This window comes from Pseudophryne corroboree, unplaced genomic scaffold, assembly GCF_028390025.1.
Source record: "Pseudophryne corroboree isolate aPseCor3 unplaced genomic scaffold, aPseCor3.hap2 scaffold_2270, whole genome shotgun sequence".
NCBI classification, from domain to species: Eukaryota; Metazoa; Chordata; class Amphibia; order Anura; family Myobatrachidae; genus Pseudophryne; species Pseudophryne corroboree.
In genome coordinates this window covers 27017-42251 of record NW_026968922.1, presented here as the reverse complement: position 1 = coordinate 42251, position 15235 = coordinate 27017, and the positions used below count along the sequence as shown (strand labels likewise).

The window sequence follows — 15235 nt, the reverse complement described above, 5'->3', positions numbered from 1 at the left end:
TTTGTCTCAGGTCTCTCTCCAGCCTAGTTTGCTGTCTGTTTCCACTTCTCTTTTCTTGAGCCCCTGCCTTCTATGCCCTTGTGCACTCTCCTGACTTCTCCTGTCTGCTTACTTTGTGCCTTCCAACGCACAATGCGAACTACAGGTAGTGCTGCAGGGCCCACACCCTTTTACTTGCCTTACAGAGCAGCTCTGGAGCTGTTACAGTGCCCAGCTGCTGCAAGAAATCAGCTTGAATACTTCAGGGGCTGGGGCATAGCCAACATGAGCCCCACACCGAAGGAGAATGGAGGTGTTTAATGCGAACTAGGGGTCATCCAAGCACCGCAAAAGGCCGCCATGCCCTGCATAACCCTTTTCTCTTTTCATATGCAGATGAGGGTTCCAGCCAACTTTGGCCCACTGCTTGGATGACATCACCGTATGCAAATCCGTCTTCTGCAGACCTTCTCCCAGGAATGCTTTTACTAGTTGTTGCATTTGGTTTGTTGTTTGGGGGTGCTTCAGTATTAGGCAGCCTTCTGCCCTCCCATGTTCATCTGAAAATATGTGTTCTCCCTGCAGTTGTTGTCCCCAGATGAGAGTTCCCTTGTGCTGCCTCAGTTGAATCTCCTTTACTTGACAGAGATGTGCCTGAGCAGCGGCCCTCCCCAGCCCTATCCCAAATCATACTTATTTTGCATAGGAGATACCATGGTCATGAAGATTGTTCTCCCAGGGTTAGGTTCATTCATTGCATTCTGGGTATGCTGACCCCTGTGATTTCCCCAAATGTGGGAAACTCAACTGCATTATTTGTGGTAGTGGGGGACTGTGTTTGTGCTTTCCTCTGGTCAGCTCTGGTAAAAGTCAGATTTCTTTGTCTCAGATCTTCCTCTAGCCTTGTTCTTCTTTCGAGAGTTCCCTTGTGCTGCCTCAGTTGGATCTCCTTCACTTGACAGGGGGGTGCCCGAGCAGCGACCCTCCCCAGCTCTAGCCCAACTCCTACTTACCTGCCAGGTGAGATACTATGATCATGTAGGTGCTTCTCCCAGGGCAAGGCTCACCCATTGCACTCTGGGTGTGCTGCCCCTGCGATTTCCCCAAATGTGGGAAACTTGACTGCATAATTTGTGTTTCCCCTGGTCGGCTCTCATATAATTCAGATCTCTTTGTCTCAGGTCTCTCTCCAGCCTAGTTTGCTGTCTGTTTCCACTTCTTTTTTCTTGAGCCCCTCCCTTCTATACCCTTGTGGACTCTCCTGACTTCTCCTCCTGTCTGCTTACTTTGTGCCTTCCAACGCACAATGCAAACTACAGGTAGTGCTGCAGGGCCCACACCCTTTTACTTGCCTTTCAGAGCAGCTCTGGAGCTGTTACAGTGCCCAGCTGCTGCAAGAAATCAGCTTGAATGCTTCAGGGGCTGGGGCATAGCCAACATGAGCCCCACACCGACGGAGGGTGGAGGTGTTTAATGCGAACTAAGGGTCATCCAAGCGCCGCAAAAGGCCGCCATGCCCTGCATACCCCTTTTCTCTTTTCATATGCAGATGAGGGTTCCAGCCAACTTTGGCCCACTGCTTGGATGACATCACCGTATGCAAATCCGTCGTCTGCAGACCTTCCCCCAGGAATGCTTGTACTAGTTGTTGCATTTGGTTTGTTGTTTGGGGTGCTTCAGTATTAGGCAGCCTTCTGCTCTCCCATGTTTATCTGAAAATATGTGTTCTCCCTGCAGTTGTTGTCCCCAGATGAGAGTTCCCTTGTGCTGCCTCAGTTGAATCTCCTTTACTTGACAGAGATGTGCCTGAGCAGCGGCCCTCCCCAGCCCTATCCCAAATCATACTTATTTTGCATAGGAGATACCATGGTCATGAAGATTGTTCTCCCAGGGTGAGGTTCATTCATTGCATTCTGGGTATGCTGACCCCTGTGATTTCCCCAAATGTGGGAAACTCGACTGCATTATTTGTGGTAGTGGGGGACTGTGTTTGTGCTTTCCTCTGGTCAGCTCTGGTAAAAGTCAGATTTCTTTGTCTCAGATCTTCCTCTAGCCTTGTTCTTTTTTTGAGAGTTTCCTTGTGCTGCCTCAGTTGAATCTCCTTCACTTGACAGGGGGGTGCCCGAGCAGCGACCCTCCCCAGCTCAAGCCCAACTCCTACTTACCTGCCAGGTGAGATACTATGATCAGGAAGGTGCTTCTCCCAGGGCAAGGCTCACCCATTGCACTCTGGGTGTGCTGCTCCTACGATTTCCCCAAATGTGGGAAACTTGACTGCATAATTTGTGTTTCCCTTGGTCATCTCTCGTATAATTCAGATCTCTTTGTCTCAGGTCTCTCTCCAGCCTAGTTTGCTGTCTGTTTCCACTTCTCTTTTCTTGAGCCGCTCCCTTCTATGCCCTTGCGCACTATCCTGACTTCTCCCGTCTGCTTACTTCGTGCCTTCCAACGCACAATGCAAACTACAGGTAGTGCTGCAGGGCCCACACCCTTTTACTTGCCTTACAGAACAGCTCTGGAGCAGTTACAGTGCCCAGCTGCTGCAAGAAATCAGCTTGAATGCTTCAGGGGCTGGGGCATAGCCAACATGAGCCCCACACCGAAGGAGGGTGGAGGTGTGTAATGCGAACTAGGGGTCATCCAAGCGCCGCAAAAGGCCGCCATGCCCTGCACGCCCCTTTTCTCTTTTCAGATGCAGACGAGGGTTGAAGCCAACTTTGACCCACTGCTTGGATGGCATCACCATATGCAAATCCATCTGCTGCATGCCTTCTCCCAGGAATGCTTGCACTAGTTGTTGCATTTGGTTTGTTGTTTGGGGGTGCTTCAGTATTAGGCAGCCTTCTGCCCTCCCATGTTCATCTGAAAATATGTGTTCTCCCTGCAGTTGTTGTCCCCAGATGAGAGTTCCCTTGTGCTGCCTCAGTTGAATCTCCTTTACTTGACAGAGATGTGCCTGAGCAGCGGCCCTCCCCAGCCCTATCACAAATCATACTTATTTTGCATAGGAGATACCATTATCATGAAGATTGTTCTCCCAGGGTGAGGTTCATTCATTGCATTCTGGGTATGCTGACCCCTGTGATTTCCCCAAATGTGGGAAACTCGACTGCATTATTTGTGGTAGTGGGGGACTGTGTTTGTGCTTTCCTCTGGTCAGCTCTGGTAAAAGTCAGATTTCTTTGTCTCAGATCTTCCTCTAGCCTTGTTCTTTTTTCGAGAGTTTCCTTGTGCTGCCTCAGTTGGATCTCCTTCACTTGGCAGGGGGGTGCCCGAACAGCGACCCTCCCCAGCTCTAGCCCAACTCCTACTTACCTGCCAGGTGAGATACTATGATCAGGAAGGTGCTTCTCCCAGGGCAAGGCTCACCCATTGCACTCTGGGTGTGCTGCTCCTACGATTTCCCCAAATGTGGGAAACTTGACTGCATAATTTGTGTTTCCCTTGGTCATCTCTCGTATAATTCAGATCTCTTTGTCTCAGGTCTCTCTCCAGCCTAGTTTGCTGTCTGTTTCCACTTCTCTTTTCTTGAGCCGCTCCCTTCTATGCCCTTGCGCACTATCCTGACTTCTCCCGTCTGCTTACTTCGTGCCTTCCAACGCACAATGCAAACTACAGGTAGTGCTGCAGGGCCCACACCCTTTTACTTGCCTTACAGAGCAGCTCTGGAGCTGTTACAGTGCCCAGCTGCTGCAAGAAATCAGCTTGAATGCTTCAGGGGCTGGGGCATAGCCAACATGAGCCCCACACCGAAGGAGGGTGGAGGTGTTTAATGCGAACTAGGGGTCATCCAAGCACCGCAAAAGGCCGCCATGCCCTGCACACCCCTTTTTTATTTTCATATGCAGACGAGGGTTGAAGCCAACTTTGACCCACTGCTTGGATGACATCACCATATGCAAATCCATCTGTGGCAGGCCTTCCCCCAGGAATGCTTGCACTAGTTGTTGCATTTGGTTTGTTGTTTGGGGGTGCTTCAGTATTAGGCAGCCTTCTGCCCTCCCATGTTCATCTGAAAATATATGTTCTCCCTGCAGTTGTTGTCCCAAGATGAGAGTTCCCTTGTGCTGCCTCAGTTGAATCTCCTTTACTTGACAGAGATGTGCATGAGCAGCGGCCCTCCCCAGCCCTATTCCAAATCATACTTATTTTGCATAGGAGATACCATGGTCATGAAGATTTTTCTCCCAGGGTGAGGTTCATTCATTGCATTTTGGGTATGCTGACCGCTGTGATTTCCCCAAATGTGGGAAACTTGACTGCATTATTTGTGTTAGTGGGAGACTGTGTTTGTGCTTTCCTCTGGTCAGCTCTGGTAAAAGTCAGATTTCTTTGTCTCAGATTTTCCTTTAGCCTTATTCTTCTTTCGAGAGTTCCCTTGTGCTGCCTCAGTTTGATCTCCTTCACTTTACAGGGGGGTACACGAGCAGCGACCCTCCCCAGCTCTAGCCCAACTCCTACTTACCTGCCAGGTGAGATACTATGATCATGAAGGTGCTTCTCCCAGGGCAAGGCTCACCCATTGTACTCTGGGTGTGCTGCTCCTGCGATTTCCCCAAATGTGGGAAACTTGACTGCATAATTTGTGTTTCCCCTGGTCGGCTCTCGTATAATTCAGATCTCTTTGTCTCAGGTCTCTCTCCAGCCTAGTTTGCTGTCTGTTTCCACTTCTCTTTTCTTCAGCCGCTCCCTTCTATACCCTTGTGCACTATCCTGACTTCTCCTCCCGTCTGCTTACTTTGTGCCTTCCAATGCACAATGCAAACTACAGGTAGTGCTGCAGGGCCCACACCCTTTTACTTGCCTTACAGAGCAGCTCTGGAGCTGTTACAGTGCCCAGCTGCTGCAAGAAATCAGCTTGAATGCTTCAGGGGCTGGGGCATAGCCAACATGAGCCCCACACCGAAGGAGGGTGGAGGTGTTTAATGCAAACTAGGGGTCAGACAAGCGCCGCAAAAGGCCACCATGCCCTGCACGCCCCTTTTCTGTTTTCATATGCAGACGAGGGTTGAAGCCAACTTTGACCCACTGCTTGGATGACATCACCATATGCAAATCCATCTGCGGCAGGCCTTCCCCCAGGAATGCTTGCACTAGTTGTTGCATTTGGTTTGTTGTTTGGGGGTGTTTCAGTATTAGGCAGCCTTCTGCCCTCCCATGTTTATCTGAAAATATGTGTTCTCCCTGCAGTTGTTGTCCCCAGATGAGAGTTCCCTTGTGCTGCCTCAGTTGAATCTCCTTAACTTGACAGAGATGTGCCTGAGCAGCGGCCCTCCCCAGCTCTATCCCAAATCATACTTATTTTGCATAGGAGATACCATGGTCATGAAGATTATTCTCCCAGGGTGAGGTTCATTCATTGCATTCTGGGTATGCTGACCCCTGTGATTTCCCTTAATGTGGGAAACTTGACTGCTTTATTTGTGGTAGTGGGGGACTGTGTTTGTGTTTTCCTCTGGTCAGCTCTGGTAAAAGTCAGATTTCTTTGTTTCAGATCTTCCTCTAGCCTTGTTCTTCTTTCGAGAGTTCCCTTGTGCTGCCTCAGTTGGATCTCCTTCACTTGACAGGGGGGTGCCCGAGCAGAGACCCTCCCCAGCTCTAGCCCAACTCCTACTTACCTGCCAGGTGAGATACTATGATCATGAAGGTGCTTCTCCCAGGGCAAGGCTCACCCATTGCACTCTGGGTGTGCTGCCCCTGCGATTTCCCCAAATGTGGGAAACTTGACTGCATAATTTGTGTTTCCCCTGGTCGGCTCTCGTATAATTCAGATCTCTTTGTCTCAGGTCTCTCTCCAGCCTAGTTTGCTGTCTGTTTCCACTTCTCTTTTCTTGAGCCGCTCCCTTCTATGCCCTTGCGCACTATCCTGACTTCTCCTCCTGTCTGCTTACTTTGTGCCTTCCAACGCACAATGCGAACTACAGGTAGTGCTGCAGGGCCCACACCCTTTTACTTGCCTTACAGAGCAGCTCTGGAGCTGTTACAGTGCCCAGCTGCTGCAAGAAATCAGCTTGAATGCTTCAGGGGCTGGGGCATAGCCAACATGAGCCCCACACCAAAGGAGGGTGGAGGTGTTTAATGCAAACTAGGGGTCAGCCAAGCGCCGCAAAAGGCCACCATGCCCTGCACGCCCCTTTTCTCTTTTCATATGCAGACGAGGGTTGAAGCCAACTTTGACCCACTGCTTGGATGACATCACCATATGCAAATCCATCTGCGGCAGGCCTTCCCCCAGGAATGCTTGCACTAGTTGTTGCATTTGGTTTGTTGTTTGGGGGTGCTTCAGTATTAGGCAGCCTTCTGCCCTCCCATGTTCATCTGAAAATATATGTTCTCCCTGCAGTTGTTGTCCCCAGATGAGAGTTCCCTTGTGCTGCCTCAGTTGAATCTCCTTTACTTGATAGAGATGTGCATGAGCAGCGGCCCTCCCCAGCCCTATTCCAAATCATACTTATTTTGCATAGGAGATACCATGGTCATGAAGATTTTTCTCCCAGGGTGAGGTTCATTCATTGCATTTTGGGTATGCTGACCCCTGTGATTTCCCCAAATGTGGGAAACTTGACTGCATTATTTGTGGTAGTGGGAGGCTGTGTTTGTGATTTCTTCTGGTCAGCTCTGGTAAAAGTCAGATTTCTTTGTCTCAGATTTTCCTTTAGCCTTGTTCTTCTTTCGAGAGTTCCCTTGTGCTGCCTCAGTTGGATCTCCTTCACTTTACAGGGGGGTACCCGAGCAGCGACCCTGCCCAGCTCTAGACCAACTCCTACTTACCTGCCAGGTGAGATACTATGATCATGAAGGTGCTTCTCCCAGGGCAAGGCTCACCCATTGTACTCTGGGTGTGCTGCTCCTGCGATTTCCCCAAATGTGGGAAACTTGACTGCATAATTTGTGTTTCCCCTGGTCGGTTCTCGTATAATTCAGATCTCTTTGTCTCAGATCTCTCTACAGCCTAGTTTGCTGTCTGTTTCCACTTCTCTTTTCTTCAGCCGCTCCCTTCTATACCCTTGTGCACTATCCTGACTTCTCCTCCCGTCTGCTTACTTTGTGCCTTCCAATGCACAATGCAAACTACAGGTAGTACTGCAGGGCCCACACCCTTTTACTTGCCTTACAGAGCAGCTCTGGAGCTGTTACAGTGCCCAGCTGCTGCAAGAAATCAGCTTGAATGCTTCAGGGGCTGGGGCATAGCCAACATGAGCCCCACACCGAAGGAGGGTGGAGGTGTGTAATGCGAACTAGGGGTCATCCAAGCGCCGCAAAAGGCCGCCATGCCCTGCACGCCCCTTGTCTCTTTTCATATGCAGACGAGGGTTGAAGCCAACTTTGACCCACTGTTTGGATGACATCACCATATGCAAATCCATCTGCTGCAGGCCTTCCCCCAGGAATGCTTGCACTAGTTGTTGCATTTGGTTTGTTGTTTGGGGGTGCTTCAGTATTAGGCAGCCTTCTGCCCTCCCATGTTCATCTGAAAATATGTGTTCTCCCTGCAGTTGTTGTCCCCAGATGAAAGTTCCCTTGTGCTGCCTCAGTTGAATCTCCTTTACTTGACAGAGATGTGCCTGAGCAGCGGCCCTCCCCAGCCCTATCCCAAATCATACTTATTTTGCATAGGCGATACCATGGTCATGAAGATTGTTCTCCCAGGGTGAGGTTCATTCATTGCATTCTGGGTATGCTGACCCCTGTGATTTCCCCAAATGTGGGAAACTCGACTGCATTATTTGTGGTAGTAGGGGACTGTGTTTGTGCTTTCCTCTGGTCAGCTCTGGTAAAAATCAGATTTCTTTATATCAGATCTTCCTCTAGCCTTGTTCTTCTTTCGAGAGTTCCCTTGTGCTGCCTCAGTTGGATCTCTTTCACTTGAGAGGGGGGTGCCCGAGCAGCGACCCTCCCCAGCTCTAGCCCAACTCCTACTTACCTGCCAGGTGAGATACTATGATCATGAAGGTGCTTCTCCCAGGGCAAGGCTCACCCATTGCACTCTGGTTGTGCTGCCCCTGCGATTTCCCCAAATGTGGGAAACTTGACTGCATAATTTGTGTTTCCCTTGGTCATCTCTCGTATAATTCAGATCTCTTTGTCTCAGGTCTCTCTCCAGCCTAGTTTGCTGTCTGTTTCCACTTCTCTTTTCTTGAGCCGCTCCCTTCTATGCCCTTGCGCACTATCCTGACTTCTCCCGTCTGCTTACTTCGTGCCTTCCAACGCACAATGCAAACTACAGGTAGTGCTGCAGGGCCCACACCCTTTTACTTGCCTTACAGAGCAGCTCTGGAGCAGTTACAGTGCCCAGCTGCTGCAAGAAATCAGCTTGAATGCTTCAGGGGCTGGGGCATAGCCAACATGAGCCCCACACCGAAGGAGGGTGGAGGTGTGTAATGCGAACTAGGGGTCATCCAAGTGCCGCAAAAGGCCGCCATGCCCTGCACGCCCCTTTTCTCTTTTCATATGCAGACGAGGGTTGAAGCCAACTTTGACCCACTGCTTGGATGGCATCACCATATGCAAATCCATCTGCTGCAGGCCTTCCCCCAGGAATGCTTGCACTAGTTGTTGCATTTGGTTTGTTGTTTGGGGGTGCTTCAGTATTAGGCAGCCTTCTGCCCTCCCATGTTCATCTGAAAATATGTGTTCTCCCTGCAGTTGTTGTCCCCAGATGAGAGTTCCCTTGTGCTGCCTCAGTTGAATCTCCTTTACTTGAAAGAGATGTGCCTGAGCAGCGGCCCTCCCCAGCCCTATCCCAAATCATACTTATTTTGCATAGGAGAGACCATGGTCTTGAAGATTGTTCTCCCAGGGTGAGGTTCATTCATTGCATTCTGGGTATGCTGACCCCTGTGATTTCCCCAAATGTGGGAAACTCAACTGCATTATTTGTGGTAGTGGGGGACTGTGTTTGTGCTTTCCTCTGGTCAGCTCTGGTAAAAGTCAGATTTCTTTGTTTCAGATCTTCCTCTAGCCTTGTTCTTCTTTCGAGAGTTCCCTTGTGCTGCCTCAGTTGGATCTCCTTCACTTGACAGGGGGGTGCCCGTGCAGCGACTCTCCCCAGCTCTAGCCCAACTTCTACTTACCTGCCAGGTGAGATACTATAATCATGAAGGTGCTTCTCCCAGGGCAAGGCTCACCCATTGCACTCTGGATGTGCTGCCCCTGCGATTTCCCCAAATGTGGGAAACTTGACTGCATAATTTGTGTTTCCCCTGGTCGGCTCTCGTATAATTCAGATCTCTTTGTCTCAGGTCTCTCTCCAGCCTAGTTTGCTGTCTGTTTCCACTTCTCTTTTCTTAAGCCGCTCCATTCTATGGCCTTGCGCACTATCCTTACTTCTCCCGTCTGCTTACTTTGTGCCTTCCAATGCACAATGCAAACTACAGGTAGTGCTGCAGGGCCCACACCCTTTTACTTGCCGTACAGAGCAGCTCTGGAGCAGTTACAGTGCCCAGCTACTGCAAGAAATCAGCTTGAATGCTTCAGGGGCTGGGGCATAGCCAACATGAGCCCCACACCGAAGGAGGGTGGAGGTGTTTAATGCGAACTAGGGGTCATCCAAGCGCCGCAAAAGGCCGCCAAGCCCTGCACGCCCCTTTTCTCTTTTCATATGCAGACGAGGGTTGAAGCCAACTTTGACCCACTGCTTTGGATGACATCACCATATGCAAATCCATCTGCTGCAGGCCTTCCCCCAGGAATGCTTGCACTAGTTGTTGCATTTGGTTTGTTGTTTGGGGGTGCTTCAGTATTAGGCAGCCTTCTGCCCTCCCATGTTCATCTGAAAATATGTGTTCTCCCTGCAGTTGTTGTCCCCAGATGAGAGTTCCCTTATGCTGCCTCAGTTGAATCTCCTTTACTTGACAGAGATGTGCCTGAGCAGCGGCCCTCCCCAGCCCTATCCCAAATCATACTTATTTTGCATAGGAGAGACCATGGTCATGAAGATTATTCTCCCAGTGTGAGGTTCATTCATTGCATTCTGGGTATGCTGACCCCTGTGATTTCCCCAAATGTGGGAAACTCGACAGCATTATTTGTGGTAGTGGGGGACTGTGTTTGTGTTTTCCTCTGGTCAGCTCTGGTAAAAGTCAGATTTCTTTGTCTCAGATCTTCCTCTAGCCTTGTTCTTCTTTTGAGAATTCCCTTGTGCTGCCTCAGTTGGATCTCCTTCACTTGACAGGGGGGTACCCGAGCAGCGACCCTCCCCAGCTCTAGCCCAACTCCTACTTACCTGCCAGGTGAGATACTATGATCACGTAGGTGCTTCTCCCAGGGCAAGGCTCACCCATTGCACTCTGGGTGTGCTGCTCCTGCGATTTCCCCAAATGTGGGAAACTTGACTGCATAATTTGTGTTTCCCCTGGTCGGCTCTCGTATAATTCAGATCTCTTTGTCTCAGGTCTCTCTCCAGCCTAGTTTGCTGTCTGTTTCCACTTCTCTTTTCTTAAGTGCCTTCCAATGCACAATGCAAACTACAGGTAGTGCTGCAGGGCCCACACCCTTTTACTTGCCGTACAGAGCAGCTCTGGAGCTGTTACAGTGCCCAGCTGCTGCAAGAAATCAGCTTGAATGCTTCAGGGGCTGGGGCATAGCAAACATGAGCCCCACACCGAAGGAGGGTGGGGGTGTTTAATGCGAACTAAGGGTCATCCAAGCGCCGCAAAAGGCCGCCATGCCCTGCATACCCCTTTTCTCTTTTCATATGCAGATGAGGGTTCCAGCCAACTTTGGCCCACTGCTTGGATGACATCACCGTATGCAAATCCGTCTTCTGCAGAACTTCCCCCAGGAATGCTTGTACTAGTTGTTGCATTTGGTTTGTTGTTTGCGGGTGCTTCAGTATTAGGCAGCCTTCTGCCCTCCCATGTTCATCTGAAAATATGTGTTCTCCCTGCAGTTGTTGTCCCCAGATGGGAGTTCCCTTGTGCTGCCTCAGTTGAATCTCCTTTACTTGACAGAGATGTGCCTGAGCAGCGGCCCTCCCCAGCCCTATCCCAAATCATACTTATTTTGCATAGGAGATACCATGGTCATGAAGATTGTTCTCCGAGGGTGAGGTTCATTCATTGCATTTTGGGTATGCTGACCCCTGTGATTTCCCCAAATGTGGGAAACTCGACTGCATTATTTGTGGTAGTGGGGGACTGTGTTTGTGCTTTCCTCTGGTCAGCTCTGGTAAAAATCAGATTTCTTTATATCAGATCTTCCTCTAGCCTTGTTCTTCTTTCGAGAGTTCCCTTGTGCTGCCTCAGTTGGATCTCTTTCACTTGAGAGGGGGGTGCCCGAGCAGCGACCCTCCCCAGCTCTAGCCCAACTCCTACTTACCTGCCAGGTGAGATACTATGATCATGAAGGTGCTTCTCCCAGGGCAAGGCTCACCCATTGCACTCTGGTTGTGCTGCCCCTGCGATTTCCCCAAATGTGGGAAACTTGACTGCATAATTTGTGTTTCCCTTGGTCATCTCTCGTATAATTCAGATCTCTTTGTCTCAGGTCTCTCTCCAGCCTAGTTTGCTGTCTGTTTCCACTTCTCTTTTCTTGAGCCGCTCCCTTCTATGCCCTTGCGCACTATCCTGACTTCTCCCGTCTGCTTACTTCGTGCCTTCCAACGCACAATGCAAACTACAGGTAGTGCTGCAGGGCCCACACCCTTTTACTTGCCTTACAGAGCAGCTCTGGAGCAGTTACAGTGCCCAGCTGCTGCAAGAAATCAGCTTGAATGCTTCAGGGGCTGGGGCATAGCCAACATGAGCCCCACACCGAAGGAGGGTGGAGGTGTGTAATGCGAACTAGGGGTCATCCAAGCGCCGCAAAAGGCCGCCATGCCCTGCACGCCCCTTTTCTCTTTTCATATGCAGACGAGGGTTGAAGCCAACTTTGACCCACTGCTTGGATGGCATCACCATATGCAAATCCATCTGCTGCAGGCCTTCCCCCAGGAATGCTTGCACTAGTTGTTGCATTTGGTTTGTTGTTTGGGGGTGCTTCAGTATTAGGCAGCCTTCTGCCCTCCCATGTTCATCTGAAAATATGTGTTCTCCCTGCAGTTGTTGTCCCCAGATGAGAGTTCCCTTGTGCTGCCTCAGTTGAATCTCCTTTACTTGAAAGAGATGTGCCTGAGCAGCGGCCCTCCCCAGCCCTATCCCAAATCATACTTATTTTGCATAGGAGAGACCATGGTCTTGAAGATTGTTCTCCCAGGGTGAGGTTCATTCATTGCATTCTGGGTATGCTGACCCCTGTGATTTCCCCAAATGTGGGAAACTCAACTGCATTATTTGTGGTAGTGGGGGACTGTGTTTGTGCTTTCCTCTGGTCAGCTCTGGTAAAAGTCAGATTTCTTTGTTTCAGATCTTCCTCTAGCCTTGTTCTTCTTTCGAGAGTTCCCTTGTGCTGCCTCAGTTGGATCTCCTTCACTTGACAGGGGGGTGCCCGTGCAGCGACTCTCCCCAGCTCTAGCCCAACTTCTACTTACCTGCCAGGTGAGATACTATAATCATGAAGGTGCTTCTCCCAGGGCAAGGCTCACCCATTGCACTCTGGATGTGCTGCCCCTGCGATTTCCCCAAATGTGGGAAACTTGACTGCATAATTTGTGTTTCCCCTGGTCGGCTCTCGTATAATTCAGATCTCTTTGTCTCAGGTCTCTCTCCAGCCTAGTTTGCTGTCTGTTTCCACTTCTCTTTTCTTAAGCCGCTCCATTCTATGGCCTTGCGCACTATCCTTACTTCTCCCGTCTGCTTACTTTGTGCCTTCCAATGCACAATGCAAACTACAGGTAGTGCTGCAGGGCCCACACCCTTTTACTTGCCGTACAGAGCAGCTCTGGAGCAGTTACAGTGCCCAGCTACTGCAAGAAATCAGCTTGAATGCTTCAGGGGCTGGGGCATAGCCAACATGAGCCCCACACCGAAGGAGGGTGGAGGTGTTTAATGCGAACTAGGGGTCATCCAAGCGCCGCAAAAGACCGCCAAGCCCTGCACGCCCCTTTTCTCTTTTCATATGCAGACGAGGGTTGAAGCCAACTTTGACCCACTGCTTTGGATGACATCACCATATGCAAATCCATCTGCTGCAGGCCTTCCCCCAGGAATGCTTGCACTAGTTGTTGCATTTGGTTTGTTGTTTGGGGGTGCTTCAGTATTAGGCAGCCTTCTGCCCTCCCATGTTCATCTGAAAATATGTGTTCTCCCTGCAGTTGTTGTCCCCAGATGAGAGTTCCCTTATGCTGCCTCAGTTGAATCTCCTTTACTTGAAAGAGATGTGCCTGAGCAGCGGCCCTCCCCAGCCCTATCCCAAATCATACTTATTTTGCATAGGAGAGACCATGGTCATGAAGATTATTCTCCCAGTGTGAGGTTCATTCATTGCATTCTGGGTATGCTGACCCCTGTGATTTCCCCAAATGTGGGAAACTCGACAGCATTATTTGTGGTAGTGGGGGACTGTGTTTGTGTTTTCCTCTGGTCAGCTCTGGTAAAAGTCAGATTTCTTTGTCTCAGATCTTCCTCTAGCCTTGTTCTTCTTTTGAGAATTCCCTTGTGCTGCCTCAGTTGGATCTCCTTCACTTGACAGGGGGGTACCCGAGCAGCGACCCTCCCCAGCTCTAGCCCAACTCCTACTTACCTGCCAGGTGAGATACTATGATCACGTAGGTGCTTCTCCCAGGGCAAGGCTCACCCATTGCACTCTGGGTGTGCTGCTCCTGCGATTTCCCCAAATGTGGGAAACTTGACTGCATAATTTGTGTTTCCCCTGGTCGGCTCTCGTATAATTCAGATCTCTTTGTCTCAGGTCTCTCTCCAGCCTAGTTTGCTGTCTGTTTCCACTTCTCTTTTCTTAAGTGCCTTCCAATGCACAATGCAAACTACAGGTAGTGCTGCAGGGCCCACACCCTTTTACTTGCCGTACAGAGCAGCTCTGGAGCTGTTACAGTGCCCAGCTGCTGCAAGAAATCAGCTTGAATGCTTCAGGGGCTGGGGCATAGCAAACATGAGCCCCACACCGAAGGAGGGTGGGGGTGTTTAATGCGAACTAAGGGTCATCCAAGCGCCGCAAAAGGCCGCCATGCCCTGCATACCCCTTTTCTCTTTTCATATGCAGATGAGGGTTCCAGCCAACTTTGGCCCACTGCTTGGATGACATCACCGTATGCAAATCCGTCTTCTGCAGAACTTCCCCCAGGAATGCTTGTACTAGTTGTTGCATTTGGTTTGTTGTTTGCGGGTGCTTCAGTATTAGGCAGCCTTCTGCCCTCCCATGTTCATCTGAAAATATGTGTTCTCCCTGCAGTTGTTGTCCCCAGATGGGAGTTCCCTTGTGCTGCCTCAGTTGAATCTCCTTTACTTGACAGAGATGTGCCTGAGCAGCGGCCCTCCCCAGCCCTATCCCAAATCATACTTATTTTGCATAGGAGATACCATGGTCATGAAGATTGTTCTCCGAGGGTGAGGTTCATTCATTGCATTTTGGGTATGCTGACCCCTGTGATTTCCCCAAATGTGGGAAACTCGACTGCATTATTTGTGGTAGTGGGGGACTGTGTTTGTGCTTTCCTCTGGTCAGCTCTGGTAAAAATCAGATTTCTTTATATCAGATCTTCCTCTAGCCTTGTTCTTCTTTCGAGAGTTCCCTTGTGCTGCCTCAGTTGGATCTCTTTCACTTGAGAGGGGGGTGCCCGAGCAGCGACCCTCCCCAGCTCTAGCCCAACTCCTACTTACCTGCCAGGTGAGATACTTTGATCATGAAGGTGCTTCTCCCAGGGCAAGGCTCACCCATTGCACTCTGGTTGTGCTGCCCCTGCGATTTCCCCAAATGTGGGAAACTTGACTGCATAATTTGTGTTTCCCTTGGTCATCTCTCGTATAATTCAGATCTCTTTGTCTCAGGTCTCTCTCCAGCCTAGTTTGCTGTCTGTTTCCACTTCTCTTTTCTTGAGCCGCTCCCTTCTATGCCCTTGCGCACTATCCTGACTTCTCCCGTCTGCTTACTTCGTGCCTTCCAACGCACAATGCAAACTACAGGTAGTGCTGCAGGGCCCACACCCTTTTACTTGCCTTACAGAGCAGCTCTGGAGCAGTTACAGTGCCCAGCTGCTGAAAGAAATCAGCTTGAATGCTTCAGGGGCTGGGGCATAGCCAACATGAGCCCCACACCGAAGGAGGGTGGAGGTGTGTAATGCGAACTAGGGGTCATCCAAGCGCCGCAAAAGGCCGCCATGCCCTGCACGCCCCTTTTCTCTTTTCATATGCAGACGAGGGTT

At 50.2% G+C, this 15235-nt stretch overlaps 25 non-coding genes and 1 pseudogene across 25 annotated transcripts; all 26 read left to right on the top strand.

The window, feature by feature from the left end:
• Window positions 1–668: 668 nt before the first annotated feature.
• Window positions 669–832, top strand: LOC135009924 (U1 spliceosomal RNA). Its single transcript, XR_010209406.1, has one exon. It is a non-coding gene; the product is annotated as a U1 spliceosomal RNA (small nuclear RNA).
• A 152-nt stretch (window positions 833–984) lies between these two features.
• On the top strand, window positions 985–1126 carry LOC135009858 (U1 spliceosomal RNA; annotated as a pseudogene).
• A 694-nt stretch (window positions 1127–1820) lies between these two features.
• LOC135009849 (U1 spliceosomal RNA) lies at window positions 1821–1984 on the top strand. Its single transcript, XR_010209341.1, has one exon. It is a non-coding gene; the product is annotated as a U1 spliceosomal RNA (small nuclear RNA).
• Window positions 1985–2136: 152 nt separating this feature from the next.
• LOC135009925 (U1 spliceosomal RNA) lies at window positions 2137–2299 on the top strand. The gene has a single exon (XR_010209407.1). It is a non-coding gene; the product is annotated as a U1 spliceosomal RNA (small nuclear RNA).
• A 671-nt stretch (window positions 2300–2970) lies between these two features.
• On the top strand, window positions 2971–3134 carry LOC135009866 (U1 spliceosomal RNA). The gene has a single exon (XR_010209352.1). It is a non-coding gene; the product is annotated as a U1 spliceosomal RNA (small nuclear RNA).
• Window positions 3135–3286: 152 nt separating this feature from the next.
• LOC135009923 (U1 spliceosomal RNA) lies at window positions 3287–3449 on the top strand. The gene has a single exon (XR_010209405.1). It is a non-coding gene; the product is annotated as a U1 spliceosomal RNA (small nuclear RNA).
• A 671-nt stretch (window positions 3450–4120) lies between these two features.
• On the top strand, window positions 4121–4284 carry LOC135009910 (U1 spliceosomal RNA). The gene has a single exon (XR_010209394.1). It is a non-coding gene; the product is annotated as a U1 spliceosomal RNA (small nuclear RNA).
• Window positions 4285–4436: 152 nt separating this feature from the next.
• LOC135009921 (U1 spliceosomal RNA) lies at window positions 4437–4599 on the top strand. The gene has a single exon (XR_010209404.1). It is a non-coding gene; the product is annotated as a U1 spliceosomal RNA (small nuclear RNA).
• Window positions 4600–5273: 674 nt separating this feature from the next.
• On the top strand, window positions 5274–5437 carry LOC135009903 (U1 spliceosomal RNA). The gene has a single exon (XR_010209388.1). It is a non-coding gene; the product is annotated as a U1 spliceosomal RNA (small nuclear RNA).
• Window positions 5438–5589: 152 nt separating this feature from the next.
• LOC135009916 (U1 spliceosomal RNA) lies at window positions 5590–5752 on the top strand. Its single transcript, XR_010209400.1, has one exon. It is a non-coding gene; the product is annotated as a U1 spliceosomal RNA (small nuclear RNA).
• A 674-nt stretch (window positions 5753–6426) lies between these two features.
• Window positions 6427–6590, top strand: LOC135009905 (U1 spliceosomal RNA). The gene has a single exon (XR_010209389.1). It is a non-coding gene; the product is annotated as a U1 spliceosomal RNA (small nuclear RNA).
• Window positions 6591–6742: 152 nt separating this feature from the next.
• LOC135009915 (U1 spliceosomal RNA) lies at window positions 6743–6905 on the top strand. The gene has a single exon (XR_010209399.1). It is a non-coding gene; the product is annotated as a U1 spliceosomal RNA (small nuclear RNA).
• Window positions 6906–7579: 674 nt separating this feature from the next.
• On the top strand, window positions 7580–7743 carry LOC135009894 (U1 spliceosomal RNA). The gene has a single exon (XR_010209379.1). It is a non-coding gene; the product is annotated as a U1 spliceosomal RNA (small nuclear RNA).
• Window positions 7744–7895: 152 nt separating this feature from the next.
• Window positions 7896–8058, top strand: LOC135009856 (U1 spliceosomal RNA). Its single transcript, XR_010209348.1, has one exon. It is a non-coding gene; the product is annotated as a U1 spliceosomal RNA (small nuclear RNA).
• Window positions 8059–8729: 671 nt separating this feature from the next.
• LOC135009887 (U1 spliceosomal RNA) lies at window positions 8730–8893 on the top strand. The gene has a single exon (XR_010209373.1). It is a non-coding gene; the product is annotated as a U1 spliceosomal RNA (small nuclear RNA).
• A 152-nt stretch (window positions 8894–9045) lies between these two features.
• On the top strand, window positions 9046–9208 carry LOC135009867 (U1 spliceosomal RNA). The gene has a single exon (XR_010209353.1). It is a non-coding gene; the product is annotated as a U1 spliceosomal RNA (small nuclear RNA).
• A 672-nt stretch (window positions 9209–9880) lies between these two features.
• On the top strand, window positions 9881–10044 carry LOC135009908 (U1 spliceosomal RNA). The gene has a single exon (XR_010209392.1). It is a non-coding gene; the product is annotated as a U1 spliceosomal RNA (small nuclear RNA).
• Window positions 10045–10196: 152 nt separating this feature from the next.
• On the top strand, window positions 10197–10359 carry LOC135009851 (U1 spliceosomal RNA). The gene has a single exon (XR_010209343.1). It is a non-coding gene; the product is annotated as a U1 spliceosomal RNA (small nuclear RNA).
• Window positions 10360–10974: 615 nt separating this feature from the next.
• LOC135009883 (U1 spliceosomal RNA) lies at window positions 10975–11138 on the top strand. The gene has a single exon (XR_010209369.1). It is a non-coding gene; the product is annotated as a U1 spliceosomal RNA (small nuclear RNA).
• A 152-nt stretch (window positions 11139–11290) lies between these two features.
• Window positions 11291–11453, top strand: LOC135009854 (U1 spliceosomal RNA). The gene has a single exon (XR_010209346.1). It is a non-coding gene; the product is annotated as a U1 spliceosomal RNA (small nuclear RNA).
• Window positions 11454–12124: 671 nt separating this feature from the next.
• LOC135009886 (U1 spliceosomal RNA) lies at window positions 12125–12288 on the top strand. The gene has a single exon (XR_010209372.1). It is a non-coding gene; the product is annotated as a U1 spliceosomal RNA (small nuclear RNA).
• Window positions 12289–12440: 152 nt separating this feature from the next.
• Window positions 12441–12603, top strand: LOC135009865 (U1 spliceosomal RNA). The gene has a single exon (XR_010209351.1). It is a non-coding gene; the product is annotated as a U1 spliceosomal RNA (small nuclear RNA).
• A 672-nt stretch (window positions 12604–13275) lies between these two features.
• Window positions 13276–13439, top strand: LOC135009907 (U1 spliceosomal RNA). The gene has a single exon (XR_010209391.1). It is a non-coding gene; the product is annotated as a U1 spliceosomal RNA (small nuclear RNA).
• Window positions 13440–13591: 152 nt separating this feature from the next.
• Window positions 13592–13754, top strand: LOC135009850 (U1 spliceosomal RNA). The gene has a single exon (XR_010209342.1). It is a non-coding gene; the product is annotated as a U1 spliceosomal RNA (small nuclear RNA).
• Window positions 13755–14369: 615 nt separating this feature from the next.
• On the top strand, window positions 14370–14533 carry LOC135009882 (U1 spliceosomal RNA). Its single transcript, XR_010209368.1, has one exon. It is a non-coding gene; the product is annotated as a U1 spliceosomal RNA (small nuclear RNA).
• Window positions 14534–14685: 152 nt separating this feature from the next.
• On the top strand, window positions 14686–14848 carry LOC135009874 (U1 spliceosomal RNA). The gene has a single exon (XR_010209360.1). It is a non-coding gene; the product is annotated as a U1 spliceosomal RNA (small nuclear RNA).
• The last annotated feature ends 387 nt before the right edge of the window (window positions 14849–15235 follow it).